At 40.9% G+C, this 13,849-nt stretch overlaps 1 protein-coding gene and 1 long non-coding RNA gene across 3 annotated transcripts in view; one reads left to right on the top strand and one right to left on the bottom strand.

Annotated features, from left to right (window-relative positions):
* The window catches only part of LOC119713715 (uncharacterized), a 153,248-nt gene extending 150,748 nt beyond the window's left edge, over nt 1-2,500 (bottom strand). Inside the window, exons 1-4 of the mRNA XM_072027742.1 lie at nt 2,348-2,500; nt 2,095-2,171; nt 1,520-1,613; nt 338-519 (exon numbers count right to left, since the gene is read on the bottom strand). The gene's annotated coding sequence lies outside the window, so the exon portion shown is untranslated. The remainder of the gene's footprint in view (nt 1-337; nt 520-1,519; nt 1,614-2,094; nt 2,172-2,347) is intronic.
* A 654-nt stretch (nt 2,501-3,154) lies between these two features.
* Nucleotides 3,155-12,417, top strand: LOC106020169 (uncharacterized). 2 transcript variants are annotated; one of them, XR_005260962.2, is made up of 3 exons: nt 6,096-6,581; nt 6,667-6,841; nt 8,432-12,417. It is a non-coding gene; the product is annotated as an uncharacterized lncRNA (long non-coding RNA). The 2 variants fall into 2 exon arrangements; XR_011804928.1 differs by having other exon boundaries at nt 3,155-6,841.
* Nucleotides 12,418-13,849: the final 1,432 nt, after the last annotated feature.

The following is a 13,849-nucleotide window of genomic DNA, read 5'->3' as shown; positions in this document are numbered from 1 at the left end:
ACAGAAATAGTGCTGTTCAACTAACACCTTCCTAAAAAGATAATTTAATTCCATGTGAGAGTTAACTAACTACTCACTAACACTTCTCCCTGAGCTCCACCTGCCAGTGCTGTTAGGAGCTAAATACTTGCAGGTGACATGTTTCATTAGTGGTGGGACTTCCCTCTGTGTTTCCATCAGCTCTGGGAACAAGATGAAAGCTGTGGGGAGACTGAAAAGTTCCTTTTACATACTTGCATACATTACAGCACACCTTTTGTCTTCAGTGGTTAAAACAGCTTCACCGTTCGTGAAAGCAAAATACCTGTAATAAAGCACCTCATGACCCATTTCTTACCCATGTAGACAGTCATCCCTAGAAACCTCCAGCATTTCTTGTACCCAGCAGGGAGCCATCTCTCACTGCCACTCTTCTTGCAGGTCTGAACAAACCACCTCAGGATGGATAAAACACTCAAGAAGCTGGGCAATGTCAGTTTTGGCAGGTTTTCAAAGAAACTGCAGATCCTCCTGTGGCAGCTGCAAAAAAAGGGGGACAAATCAACATAGAACTCATTTGTCCAGCAGAAAGTGAGCTCTCATTTTACACCACTTTTAATCTATTCATGTATGTTAATAGTTCACTTGTTAATACCTTACAGCTGAAAGTGCACCTTCCAATGGAAACCATTTCTGCCTAGTAAAAGCATAAAGTATACATTTACTTACATTGCTGTAGTCACATATAACAAACAACCTTAAGACGAAGCACGATTTTCCTTGCCAGCTTAACTATACAACAGCACTACTGTTTTGTCCTGCAGGCTGTTATCGATTTTGCAAGTTGATGTATGGCTTGACCAGCATATGTTAATTAAATGCTGGATCCATTTTTGGAGACATCAATTGCTTCTTCTCTAAGAGAAGAACTGCATACACTGCATAACACTCTGTCTGCACACAGAGCAGTTGCTTAGCACAAACACCTGAGGCTTATGGAATTACAAAGTTTCACATGGGTATACATTATTTTAACACTTGTTTCAAAATCAGAACAAAAGAAGCTTTCAGCTTCCACTGAATAAGCCTCAATTATGGACTATATCAAGAGCAAGAAGTGTTATTTTGTCATGGCAAAACCTTTGATTCCAATTCCTTACAGATCTACTTAATTACGTCTTAAGAAGCCATACACAACAAGCTCACTTCATAAACTATTTTACGAAGGGACTCCACAATCTTGCAACTTCAAGAACCAACATAAAAGAAGCCATCTTCCAAGCTTTATACCTCAACCTCACTGCAAGTGGAGGCTAGACCTGTTTCACAAGGCATTTAAGTTTATGTAATGGCAGAAAACCAAGTTATAAATAGCTGCTGTCTCAAGTAATGCTCAGAACACGCTTTCCCCGCCATCTATATGCTGGCACCTCCCAATTTTGGTATCTGACCTTATCTTTTTTTATGTTTAGTTCCAATCTGATTTCCATTCACTGCACTAAACCCCCTTAGCTTGTAAACAAGATAGTAAGTCACTTACCTTTCCTGGTCTGAGGTGCTTTTGTACTAATGAACCCCTTCTTTCCCCAGCACTCTTTTCCAGGTTTTCATATCTAACTCAATCTGCAGCAACTCTGTAAGTGAAAAAATCTTACAAGTATTTATTGTTGTTCTTTAGGGTTTTACTGTCCCTGCATTTATGCCAAGTTACTTTTGAAGTTGCACTGAAATGCAGGAAAATCACCTACAGAAGAAGGAAGACACTCTGAATTTTAACTGACAGAGCTGAAATAGTTCATTATTTTTATTTCCTCGACAGTTATGTCTTCTATCTTACATACATATGCCTGTCCAGAAGTTGATTCTTAATGGTATCACAAAACTCTATCACATAAATACAATTAACACCTGTATCTGCATTTTCCCTTCTTGTTTGAGCCACAGCTTACCTTGATGCATGTACTTCTTCCATTTTGATAACTACTTCATCTACTAAATCTATTTCTACATAAAGTGACTAACATGGCACTAGTTAAAAATATAGAATTTTTATATGGATAAACTGCAGATATGCTGCTGGTTGTTTCTACATGCATAAGCCACTTCCCTACCCACCTGCTTGCTCTGTTGATTAACACACAGATCCATTTTCAAGCAGGCAGAAGCTCAAGCACATACACCTCATTCCAGACCTGAAATGAAAATATAAATGTGAAAGCAGCCAGTAAACTAGAGCAACAAAGAAACAAGCAGTTGTAAACAGAGGGGTTATTTTGTATCTGCCTCTAAAGGAAGCTGCAAGCTCCCCAAGCCATCCACCCTTGAGTTTATCCTGCAAAACTGCTGCAAATAGGCTAAAAATACGCACCCACCATCCTGCTGCTTCCCAGTTACCACTTATTGCCCTAGCGAAGCAATCTACCCTTACATCCTCAGTCCTAAACACCCAGAAACCATACTGCAAATTCAAAAAGAGAAAAAAACAACATTTTCTTAAAGCTGTTTTAGACACATGCGTGCCCCCAAAATGGCCGCACCCACATGGCTGCTCCAAAATGGCCGCCCCCACAACATGGTGGCAGCGGTGGCCTGTGTGGGGTTTGGTCTGTGTGATGGGCGCTGAGCTGCCTGGCCAGGCATCTGCTGCATTGCCTCAGACTATTGAGGGAAACATTCCTGAGAACTAATTCAGTATTAGTGATTAAAGATCTGGGAGTGTGTCAAAATTTAGTGTTTTTTCTTCGAAGTTTACCAGCGTAATTCAGTTTGCTCTCTTGTTCTGTAAAGCTCGCTTTGGCCATCAATAATTTATGAGTTGCTGTGTACTTTGTGTAGTAATTGGGTAATGATTGTAGTTGGGGAAAAGCAAAACAACACAAACAAAATCAGCACTTGCTGCTCTTACAGCTCTATTGGATTAGGGACTACCTGAGAGTATGTTTAAATTGCTGCATTACTTGCTCATATAAAACAAATCTTTTGACGTTTAGCTGTTCTTTCTGCAGCTTCATAAGGTGGCTGCTGCCCTACTTTAGGTATGAAGTGTTTGTGTAAACTCCTGTACTTTAGGGAGTTCTCACCTGAGTGGAGATGAGAAAGCGCTGGCAGGCTCCGACCTGATAGAAAGTGCAGGGTCTGAAACCTGGTTTAATGCATTTGAGCACTAAAGCTGGAGTCCTAAATCTGGTTATTTTTCCATCTAATCATAGGGTGTTGTGGGCTTTATATTAAGGCATATTATTGGTACTGGAGTGCAGAGTACCTTTATGTTGATTAAAAATATTTTAGGATTCTTTATTCTCAACTGAAGTTGAAATGAAGTGGTTCAGTGAAAGACAGGTTTGCAGTAATCCATGAGGAGGGGATAGATCTGGTCAGGAACCTGCCTTCAATCAACACATACTTGGTAAAACGAAAGCCACCTCAGGAAGCCCCCTGGAAAGGCAGCGCATGGTATGGGCACCATAATGATCAGGCACAGGAAAAGCAACAGGTTTAATTTTTCTGCAGGCAGCTGACCAGCTGTAGGATTTTCACAGCAGTATTCATTGCAAGGCAGAATTTTAACCTTGGCCTAGAGGCTTCAGGATGTTTAACAGAGTATTTAACCCTGTTCCTGGTGGGACATTTGGAACATTACATTAAAGTAACGTAAAAGCTTTTGCAGGGGAGTTATCTTAAAATGATGTGCTGCATGGTGTGAAATATATGTTTAACAGAGGATCAGTAGTCCTTTGAGGGGCAGGAATCAGTTGCAGAAAAGAGGCATGTAATGGAAAGTGTAACTCATGTACCTGTCCTGGTCTTATTCATGGCGTGCAAAGGCTGGCTTTGCAGCCCAGAGATGAGAGTAAGGTGATGGAGAGATTCTGCCTCCCTCACAAAGAAGTGCTCATATGGCCTTGTCACTGAAGGTCAATATCCCATCTAGGTTTCTTCTTCGGAAGAAAAAATGTGACTTTTCACCCCAAATCCAGAGATGTAAGCAATTATTTCCAAATGTCATTTTCATCAACATGCTAATCCTTGTCCGAGGTTTGTCATCTTAAAATGACTTGCCTTTCCACAAGCTACTTAAACTATCTGATAGAAACCACTTCTCTACAGCCCTTCTGGCTCTGCTACATGTGCAAGTGACACTTCACAGCTGTCAAAAGGAGAAAAGTTTAAAACTTGGGATAATGCTATTATCTGTCATCGTACTGTGGCCAGCTTCTACCTCTGTGCCCTCTTAACAGTGCATTACCTCAGAAGCCCCTTTGTCCCTGAGAAACTATCTCAAATGTAGGTCGCAGCACAGTGACCAGCAGCAGAGCTGCTTAGCTGTGGTTATATCAATGTGGACAGTTTAAAGCTGTGTTGGAGTTTGAGAAGAGGTTAATGTGCTTTTAATCCAACTGTGAGCTTCTGCCTTGCTGAAAGCCTGAGTTTTCCCTATCTGGGAATGGTAGGGTTGAAGTTCAAATGAGTTTCAGTCTCCATAATTGTGCGTTGTGGTGAACATAAAGGAGCTAAACTGGTGTTACAGCCAGGATGTATCACTTACTGTCCCTGCACTCACATGGCAGTTGGCCTGGGATGCTGAACTGTATAGACAGATTATTTTGTCTTCTAAATTAATAGACTACTGTGATATACTGCTTGATTACAGATGCAGTTTTAGTGAGTTTGGAAACTAAGAGCAAGCCTGAGAGCCATAAGAAGCTAATGCATGTAACCATTCACGCTCTGTGCAAGAAATCATATTCAACATGAGCTCTATAACACAGGAATATTTTGAAGCCTGATTTGGCATCATGAAATGCTACAGTGAATGAACAAATGCTGATGGGTTGCCATCAGTGTTGCAATAAAATAACTGTAATTAGGGGGGAAACAAATAATAAAAAAGCCTAACTGTATTTAGCAGTTTCTTTATTGTCAGCAGTAGGATGTATATTCTCCTAACAGATTTAGAAACTGCAGTGATAGGTGGTGACTCGTGTTGCTGCTACAATCATTCACTTACATTAGGATGATCTTGATAGGTATTTGCAATTGTTCTCTAGAGAAGCTCTCAATTGTTGTAAGAGAAACTATCCTGCTGTATTGAGTCAGCCACGTGCAATATAACCATTAGGATGGCATGGGATCTCCAGATAATTAGTGAATCAGATTTATTGCCCACTATATTGCCATTCTTTTAAATGTCCACCCTGTTTTTTCCCATGGTGTCTTCTGTCTAGTGCAGTTAGAAAGTAATAGCTTCTTCACCAGCCTTTCCTCTGAGTGTTTGGCTATGGGGAAGGCATCTTCTGTACCCGTACTAAAGGTTGAAAAAATAATGTGAACTTTATTGCTGCTTCCAGTTGGGAGCTCAGTCCTTTAGTTACTTGCAGGTGATGGTTCTTACATGAATTCAACCCCAAACAACAATGCATGGAATTCTTAGCCAGTTATGATCGCTTCAAATTTAGTATGAATTGGAGTCAGGCATCAGTCAGGAAAACCCCCTTTGTTTGCGTGCAGCACCCTGGCAGAATGTGAGTGCTTTGGCAGGTGTGAGAGGAGAGGCTGGGAATGGTCCAAGCTGACAAGAAGTGACTTCGAGCATGATTCTGGATTTCACAGCAACGTGACAGGAAAAACACCTCCTGGTTCCTGCTTTGAATTGAGAAGTAGATGGCTAAATTTTCTGTATAGGATTCTAAGGATAAATCCAGCTCTTTTCTTTAATTCTGCCTGGCTGTGCAATAGGTGCTGAAAGACTGAGTGCTGCCTTTCGCATCTAAGGAGCTTTGGAAAAGATGTTGTCACTTCTGATAAAAACATTTTTTAGCACAGCGAGCGCTGTATTGTAAAAGGGTTGTGAGGATATGAGAGGAACAGTCAAGGTACCAACAAATGGTGACTTGGTCCTGTGAGAACCAGTGGTGATTTTTCATAAAAACTGTCAGGTAGCACAAAAATAGAGATGGTGTGTGTAGGTTTGTTTTCTCCCAGAAAAAGCAGGAGCAGCTGGTGAAGTAATGCTTTCTAAATCACTTGCCACATGTGAAAAAGATTTAAGAATGGTATTAATCCAGTTAATTGGTCATATAATGCTCTTAAGTTGGGTATAAATTAGTTTACTTCAAGTTTTTAAGGCTGGAGTGTGAGCCATCACTGTACTTGAATAGTTGTCTTAAGCCAGGTGGATTCCACCTCAGTTTTCAGAGGAAACCAACAGCAGAAATGCAGCTCACTTTCCTGAAGTCCCTCTGTTCAGCACGTGCTGTTCCTTCTTCATGAACCAAGTATTACCAGGATGCTGTGCTACTTTCCACTAGGCAACTGCTATTTGCCAGTGTTGGACTGAAATACTACATACACAGGATGAAGGACTTAGCTCTGTCTGCTCCTGTAAGGCTCCAGTGGTGCAAAGTTGCATGCAAGTCCTTAATTTCCTACTCTAAGTATGCTAAAATGAATGCTGATATGAATTGTGTAGTGTTTAATGTATAAATAGGTTTGCAGGACTTACTGTTTAGCTACCAACACTTCACATGAATGAACATAGACTTGCAGCATTATGAACAAAAACTTCAAATTTCAAAGGGGCACAAGAATATAGATGTGAGAATGTGAGTAAAATATGCATAACTTATAAACATTATTTGTAAGTAGCTTAATAAAGCATTTATATTTAGCTTCCATATGACATTACAGCAATGGCTTGAGGAGGAATAAAGCCTGAGGAACTGATGCTCAGGGACTTTGGGGAAATGATTCTGTGCAACTCCTCCATCCTACATAAGACCAGCCAACCTGTAGTGCTCACAGCTGGGGGTGTGCTGCCTGTTGCAGGTTTACAGCAACTTTTTGCTGGCTAGCTGACAGTCAGGTAAGTGTTCTTTAATGTCTTTCTGCTCTGGGCACCAAGTCTTACTAATTATTGCTCAGTAGTGCCTTATGATAAGGTTGTGTTATTTTGTTTGGTAACAAAACATGATGGCTGGGAAACAGCTTGGAGCTCTATTTACGGGGCAGACTTTGGGCAGTGATATATAACTTGCTGATGCAACTTTGCTAGTAAATTAGAAAGAGGAGAGTGTGGAAGTTGAAATATGCTGTGTTCCTGTAGGTACATCATTTGTGGGTTTAAAATGAATGGCAATACATTCTCCTCTATTTGCTATAACTTGCTACAAATTGCACAGAACTATTTGGGTGAGATACCAGAATAAAACCCAAATAACTGTGCTCAGAAAGCTAACTTTAAACACTAACCTTAAAGACACATTCTCGTTTCCCCAGAAACTATTTTTATGGACTTGCTAACAGCTCTATACTAGAAATCTTTTGCATGACAGTAATAGAATTATGGACTGGTTTGTGTTGGAAGGGACCTTAAAGATCATTTAATTCCAACCCCCTGTCATGGGCAGGGAGACCTCCCACCAACCCAGGCTGCCCAAAGCCCCATCCAGCCTGGCTTGAACACTTCCAGGGATGGGGCATCACCACCCTCATAGTAAAGTATTTCTTCATAAATTCTTCCATACTTCAATGGCTTAGGCTAAAATAGAGTTAATTTGCTTCATAGTAGCTCTGGTGCTATGTTTTGGATTTGTGACAGCACTGATAACACTGTTTTAGTTAGTGTTGAACACTGCTTACACAGTGTCAAGGTTTTTTCCTGTTTCTCTTGCTGCTCTGCTAGTGAGTAGGCTGGGGGTGCACAAGTAGGAAGAGGACAGCCTGGACAGCTGAACCAACCTGACCAAAGGAATATTCCCCATGGGAGCAAGCTGTGCTCAGCAGTAAATGCTGGGGGAAGGAAAAAGGGAGGACACTTGGAGTTAGGCACTGGGCTTCCCAAGTAGCTGTTAGGTATGATGAAGCCCTGCTTTCCTGGAAATGGCTAATCACTGCCTGCTGGTGGGAAGTAGTGAATGGATTCTTTATTTTGCTTTGTGCATGCAGCTTTTGCTTTACCTATTAAACCGTTTATATCTAAGCCTGTGAATTTTCTTGCTCCTATGCTGTTTCACCCCTCCCTGCCGCTGGGGGACAGTGAGTGAGAAGCTGTGTGGGGCTTAGAGCAACACCAAGATCCTTGAAACTTGAAAGGGAGTCAAAAATAATGATTATGTTAGATCTCTGCATTAAAAATATGGGTTCTTCTACTGAAATAGTGACTTGTAGCTATTAAGAATAAAGAGTTGCTCTTCTCACTTAGAATCTTTCAAAAATTTGGTCTTGCTGCTCCCCCTGCTATCTTTACTTTCTGGGTTATATATGAAATCTTGAAGTATCTTCTTGTTTTAATGTGAAACTTTTTGTTTTGATGAGTGGCACCACTTCAGGTGAGGTACTGAATTAACTTGCAGTCTGTCTTAGCTTGCTTCACAAGAGAAATGTTTTTAGGAATGGAAAAACTAAGGTGGAATAGCTAACACTTGTAAAAGCAATTAATGTAATTTATAACTAGTCTTCTACAGGCCTGCTGGGTGCTCTGGTAGCAGCAAGAAGATTCCCACTGTTGGGCAGGAGACGTACATCACTTAAAACTTCACTGGAAGGCATACCTGTGAACATGGGAGATAATCTCAGTAAGGAGCCCTTCAGTGTGGTTTACACAAAGCCAGTTGCCAAGAAGGTGGATCAAGTTCCAGACACAGCTTCAACACATCCTTACAAGCCTGAGGACTTCCAGGGTACAGCCAAAGAGCCGGCTAAGGGAACTTGTAAGGATTTTCAGGCTTCTGCAGATGCAAGAAAAAGATTGTAAAAGTGATCAAGAGCATGTGCTGTAAAAACTGTTCTGTCAGCCTGAGACATGCAGGCTGTATTTGTCCTCTGTTTCCATTACAGGCCATGCAGGTGTGGAAGGCTGAGGCTTGCTTCAACTGCTTCCCATCCCTGCAGACTGAAGATGGGGATTATATCACAGTCTCTCAGTATGCTTGTTTAACATCCTTTCTGATTTTTCAAAGGGGGGGGCCTTACAGCAACTGAAGTATTCTTTGGTGTCTAACAGGTTGATTTTTTTTTTTCCTTAGAAGCATGTTGTCCTTCTGTATGGTGAAGAATGAATACCTAATGGACAATAGCTGGCGTTCATGTCTTTGGTAATGGCCTTGCTGATGTATTTTGGCTGTACTGAATGATCAATAATGGCTAGAGATGCCTCTTCCTGGTAGATGTGCATCTTAACTGGACTGACTTGGGCCAGTCTGTGTATTTACAAGAGTAACTCTACCTTCTGGGAAATTTTATCAGTGTTAGAAGCTGTCTGTTATAATCTGAAGACATGACTGAGTTTAAAATGAATACTTTCTGTGCAATATTTCAAAGCATCAGTGAAGTTCCTTAATGTGTCAAGACCTGTACTACTGAGACTTGGCTGAAGACACTTAGATGATTCTAGAGATCTTGCAACTTTAATGTAAATGAAGTTGTTTGAAAGCTATGGATAGAGTCAGTATAATGAAGACAAATGCAGGACCTGAAGAAATCTGAGCTCTGTAGTGGGCATTCTGTAACGTGAGTGTTCTGCACCTGTCTGTCATCCAATTAGTACCAAAGTAATTTTTTTCTCTCATGTTTTAACTAGACTTCAGGGGCCTCATTGTGCTGGGAAAACACCAGGCTAACAGCTGAGGCAATGTAGCTCTCCTGCAGTTACTGTGGTTGGAGTTTGTAGTGACTGAACAACGAAGTTCTTGGCCCGAGCTGTAATAAGGTGAAAAGAGGCCTTGCTTTCTAATTGAGGTTGTCACACTGATGTTTTGAAATTCTCCCTTAAAAAGGAAACTGAGATGTATGCAACACGATTCTTCAAAGCATTTCTAAACATGTGTGCTCTCCTCTGAAGTTTCACTTGGGTTGAAAGCAGCTTCATTATTTTTTAATCTTTTACTTACCATACTGTTGTCTCAAGCTGTTTGATCTTTTTGCTAGCCCTGTTTTTGCTCAGTCCAGTACTTATTTAAGTGGAGGATGTGCTTTAAGGTTCCTGGAACAAAACCATCTTCCACCCATGGCATTGCTCTACACAGTTTGGCCCCTTCTGCTGCTTTTTCTTCTAATTTAGGCTTCACAGCATCTGATGCTCAAGGTATCTGAGTTAAAGCCACATTCAGCTCTTTCTTCAGCCTGTATGGAATGTTCCTCTTCCAGTGCCTATTGTCAGAATGAGGAATATGGATGGTATGACTAGGGACAGTACTCCAGACAGTGTGCCTTATTAGTTCCTGGATCAGTCTCAAGTGAGAAACATCTGGAGACACTCTTAGTCATTAAAGAAGAGTGAGAACAGGGTTGATGTGAGCTACACTTGATATAAAATATGGAATCTTGTTCCCTGTTAGGGTGTGAATAGAGAGCTCAAGTGCTAAGTCCATGCTGGGTAGACAGGACAAGAGTGGGTCTAGGTTAGCAGTGGGCCTTGCATTGCAGTTAACGAACTACCTTCATTTATTTGGAAGGCTCTGGAATATTGGTTATCACACTACATTCAGTACATGTGTACCAAAGGTGTGGGAATTGGGAGCTGATACTCTGCTGACGCACTGCCTTCACTATGCCCACGGCAGGGGGTTCTGCTGCAGCGCACTGGTGGGTGACCAGGTGTGGAGACACCAAAACTGGTCTGCAGCCACAATGTGCTGGGGGAGCAGATCTCCTGCAGGTGGCAGTAGGCTTGAATTTTGACAGGCTTTGTCAGAAGTCGAAGAGGCTAAATTCTGTTCAGCCAGTGACTTGGGCCATATGCCTCCTTGTCCCCCAGCTGGCCAAAGGGTTCAGCTGGATTTCTGCAGCCCTCTGAGCAGTGAGGGGCTGGGAAGGCTCTGACACGTGCATTCCCTTGAAGTTGGTCTGCCAAACCAATTCAACTTTTGCAAGGAAAGTGTAACAGTCTGTATCAGACAGTAAGTGTGCACACCTTGCCAATACTGTAAATGCAAAAAATCCACAAAGGCTAAGGAAAGAAAGACGATAAACAAGAAGTCTAATTTTAACTGTTCTAGTGTACTTTGTCAACCAATGTTATTTAAAATGTTACAAGCATACAGATCTAAAAACATTTTAAAACGGCATTAAGTAACACCTTGCATGTGATAGAATAGGGAACGGTGTGAGGAGGAACTGACTTAATGGAACTAATGTTTAGGGACACAAGGAGAAGTGGGACATGGGGTTTGGAGCCTGTCTTGGTGTGTGCTGAAATACCGAACAATGTAAGACTTAACTGCTTTGTGTTTAACTGTTAGATGATATGGTGGAGTTGCTCTTTTTGATAGGTATGGGCTATGTTCCTGTGCCACTTGCTCACAAAGCAATGAAGGGGGAATGTAATGCCTTGTGATATATTGCTGTAATTAAGCACCTGTCAAAATAAGTTGTCAAAGCATGTTAAAGTAATTTTGATGTATTATTGTTGGTGAGCTCTTGTGCTGGTATTTACCCTGCAAGGGGGAAGTCCATGCTTTATTTCAAAAGTACTTATGCTCTCCAGTCTTGTGTAACAGCCCATTAACTTGTAGAAGTACATAATCTTTCACATTAAATCAGGGATCTCAATACTATGGTTTTAAGTCTCTAGACATAAATGTAAGGCATTCTGTGACCATTGGAATGCTTTGCATACCCCATGGGGAATCTGCATACAATTTCCTTTGTGATTCTATGAAATGGATGACTTGCTTATTTAAGCCTGATGTATTTAACTCCATTCTTCCATCTCCAGATCAGTGGCTTGAGTGAAACAATATAAATTTTGACCAATTTTTCTGCCCTTTCCCCTTCCCCAGTCAATTTCTGCTTTTTCAGGTGTGTGGATGTTAATGAAATTTTCTTCATCTGTGGGTGAAAATATTCTTGATTTCTTCAGAAGCTACTCTACCTCAGCTAAGAATCTGTCTCCTATATTAGTGCACTTAAAATATTTGTATAGTTGATTCACCATCTAGGTATGTTGCTGTTGTGATGCTGAAAGCATTGGGAACAATTATCACATCCGGAAGATTTTTGTCTTCTGAGACATCTGATATTTTGTGTAAATAAAATAAAAAATAAACTGTATTGATTACTGCACTAAGCTGTCTCCTATGTGAATGAGACTACTTTTAAAACCAAAGTGAAGATGAACTTCTGACAGGCTGAGGAGAACACAAGTCCAGGATGCTGCAGGGAGCAAAGAAATGTGAAATTGAGCACTGGGACCACCCCTGCCTGAGGAAGAGCATGAGCAAGGTGTGCTGTGGAACTGAAGAGAACACTCAGATACAGTCCAGTGTGATCAGAGTGAGCCTTAAACCTTGTTCTTTTTGTAGGAACACAAAGCCTGGCATACTTTTGCCCTGAAAAATAACAGATGCCCAATGTGCTGTGGAAGTAAATGAAGTGTATGTGGAAAATTCTATGGTATTCAGCAGTCAGCAAGGAAATAAAAACACTTTGATGAAACTCGGACAGCTGTGTATCTTTGCACATGTGTTACAAGACAGGCCTATTTTCAGGTTACTAGATGTGTAACCATACTTCATGCATACACACCTGCATATTTCTCAGTCATGCAGTATGTGTCCCATTGATGTTTCTGTTCACAAGCAAAGTGTTTGCCCTAACTTCCAGGTCAAATGACATCAGTGCTTTAGCTAGTTGCCCTAGCTTTATCAGAATCTAATGTTTTAGACTAGTTTTTACATTTGAGTACAATGTTATTTAGCTTTCCCCGTGTATACTTGTCCTCTGCCTGTGACAGCTAATACTCCCTTCCAGATAGGTGGTATCTCTAGCCCAAAAGACTTTTTTTTTTTTCTCCCCAGCGGTGTAATAAAAGTGCTGTCATGCTGTTTTAGTTATACACATACTTATATTGCTGCTCAATCTTAACTGTAGCTCATATTGAAACAGCACAGTAAAAAAGTGTTTTGTTCCTATTTTGTATTAGATAAGCAAACTACATATCAAACACTCAGCCAATAGCACAGCTTGTGTCAGGTGGGGAAAGATGTAAGCTGTCATCACCAGGCATGTGCTGCAATTGGTGATGTTTTTGCAAGGTGACTTACCCCTCTGAAGGCAACTAAGGAGAACAGGCTTTTATCTCAGATTTTGTAGCTTGTTCACACAATTATGACAGTATTTTTTCAGACTGGGCCTGATGAAGCAGGTTGTGCTAAGAGACTGGGCCAAACACCTACTGTCATGCTTACAGGTGGTAAAGGTCATGAGAAAATTATTGAAAGGAGACTAAGGGTTCCCTTAGAGGCAGTAAAAACTAAAATAATTAGAAATTGTCAAACTTCTGAAAAATCTTAGCTTCTTTATTTAATTAATATGCACCAGTTCTCTTGAGGTTGACGATGAGCCATAAATAGAAAGCCACCTTTTATTTCCATTATTTTAGTTGCTATTCAGTGTTTGCGGGATGTGTAGCATAAATACATCAACATACTGACTTCACTTAAATTATCAAAGCAGTAACAGTAATATTCCATACCTGGGGCTGACTGTGACCCGAGTAATGCCTGCTCCTTCAGAAATGGCATCAGTGTCTCCCTATGGAGGTAGAAAAAAATACGTTATGAGAGGAGGCAGAATTTCTGCCCATGCTAAGGAAATCTATAATAGTTTGAATGACAGTCGGATAAACCCAGAAAAGAGAGGCTGTTCTGAGAAACAAGGAGGAAGAAAAAGAAGCAACTCTGTACTTTTCAGAGACTGATCAGGTTCACTCCTGGGGTGTTTATATTCTTCAACACACAAATGAACTAAAAAACCATGGAAGTATGTTAGGAAGAGTAATACACAAGCCTCAGGAGTGCCCTCTGCCCACTTACTGAAGATATGCTATTCAGCTAGGTTCTCCAAGGATGTGACTAATACTAAAGACACAGAT

This window comes from Anas platyrhynchos, chromosome 25, assembly GCF_047663525.1.
Source record: "Anas platyrhynchos isolate ZD024472 breed Pekin duck chromosome 25, IASCAAS_PekinDuck_T2T, whole genome shotgun sequence".
Taxonomy (NCBI): domain Eukaryota; kingdom Metazoa; phylum Chordata; class Aves; order Anseriformes; family Anatidae; genus Anas; species Anas platyrhynchos.
The sequence above is the reverse complement of the archived record's forward strand: the minus strand, read 5'-3'. Positions and strand labels throughout refer to the sequence as shown.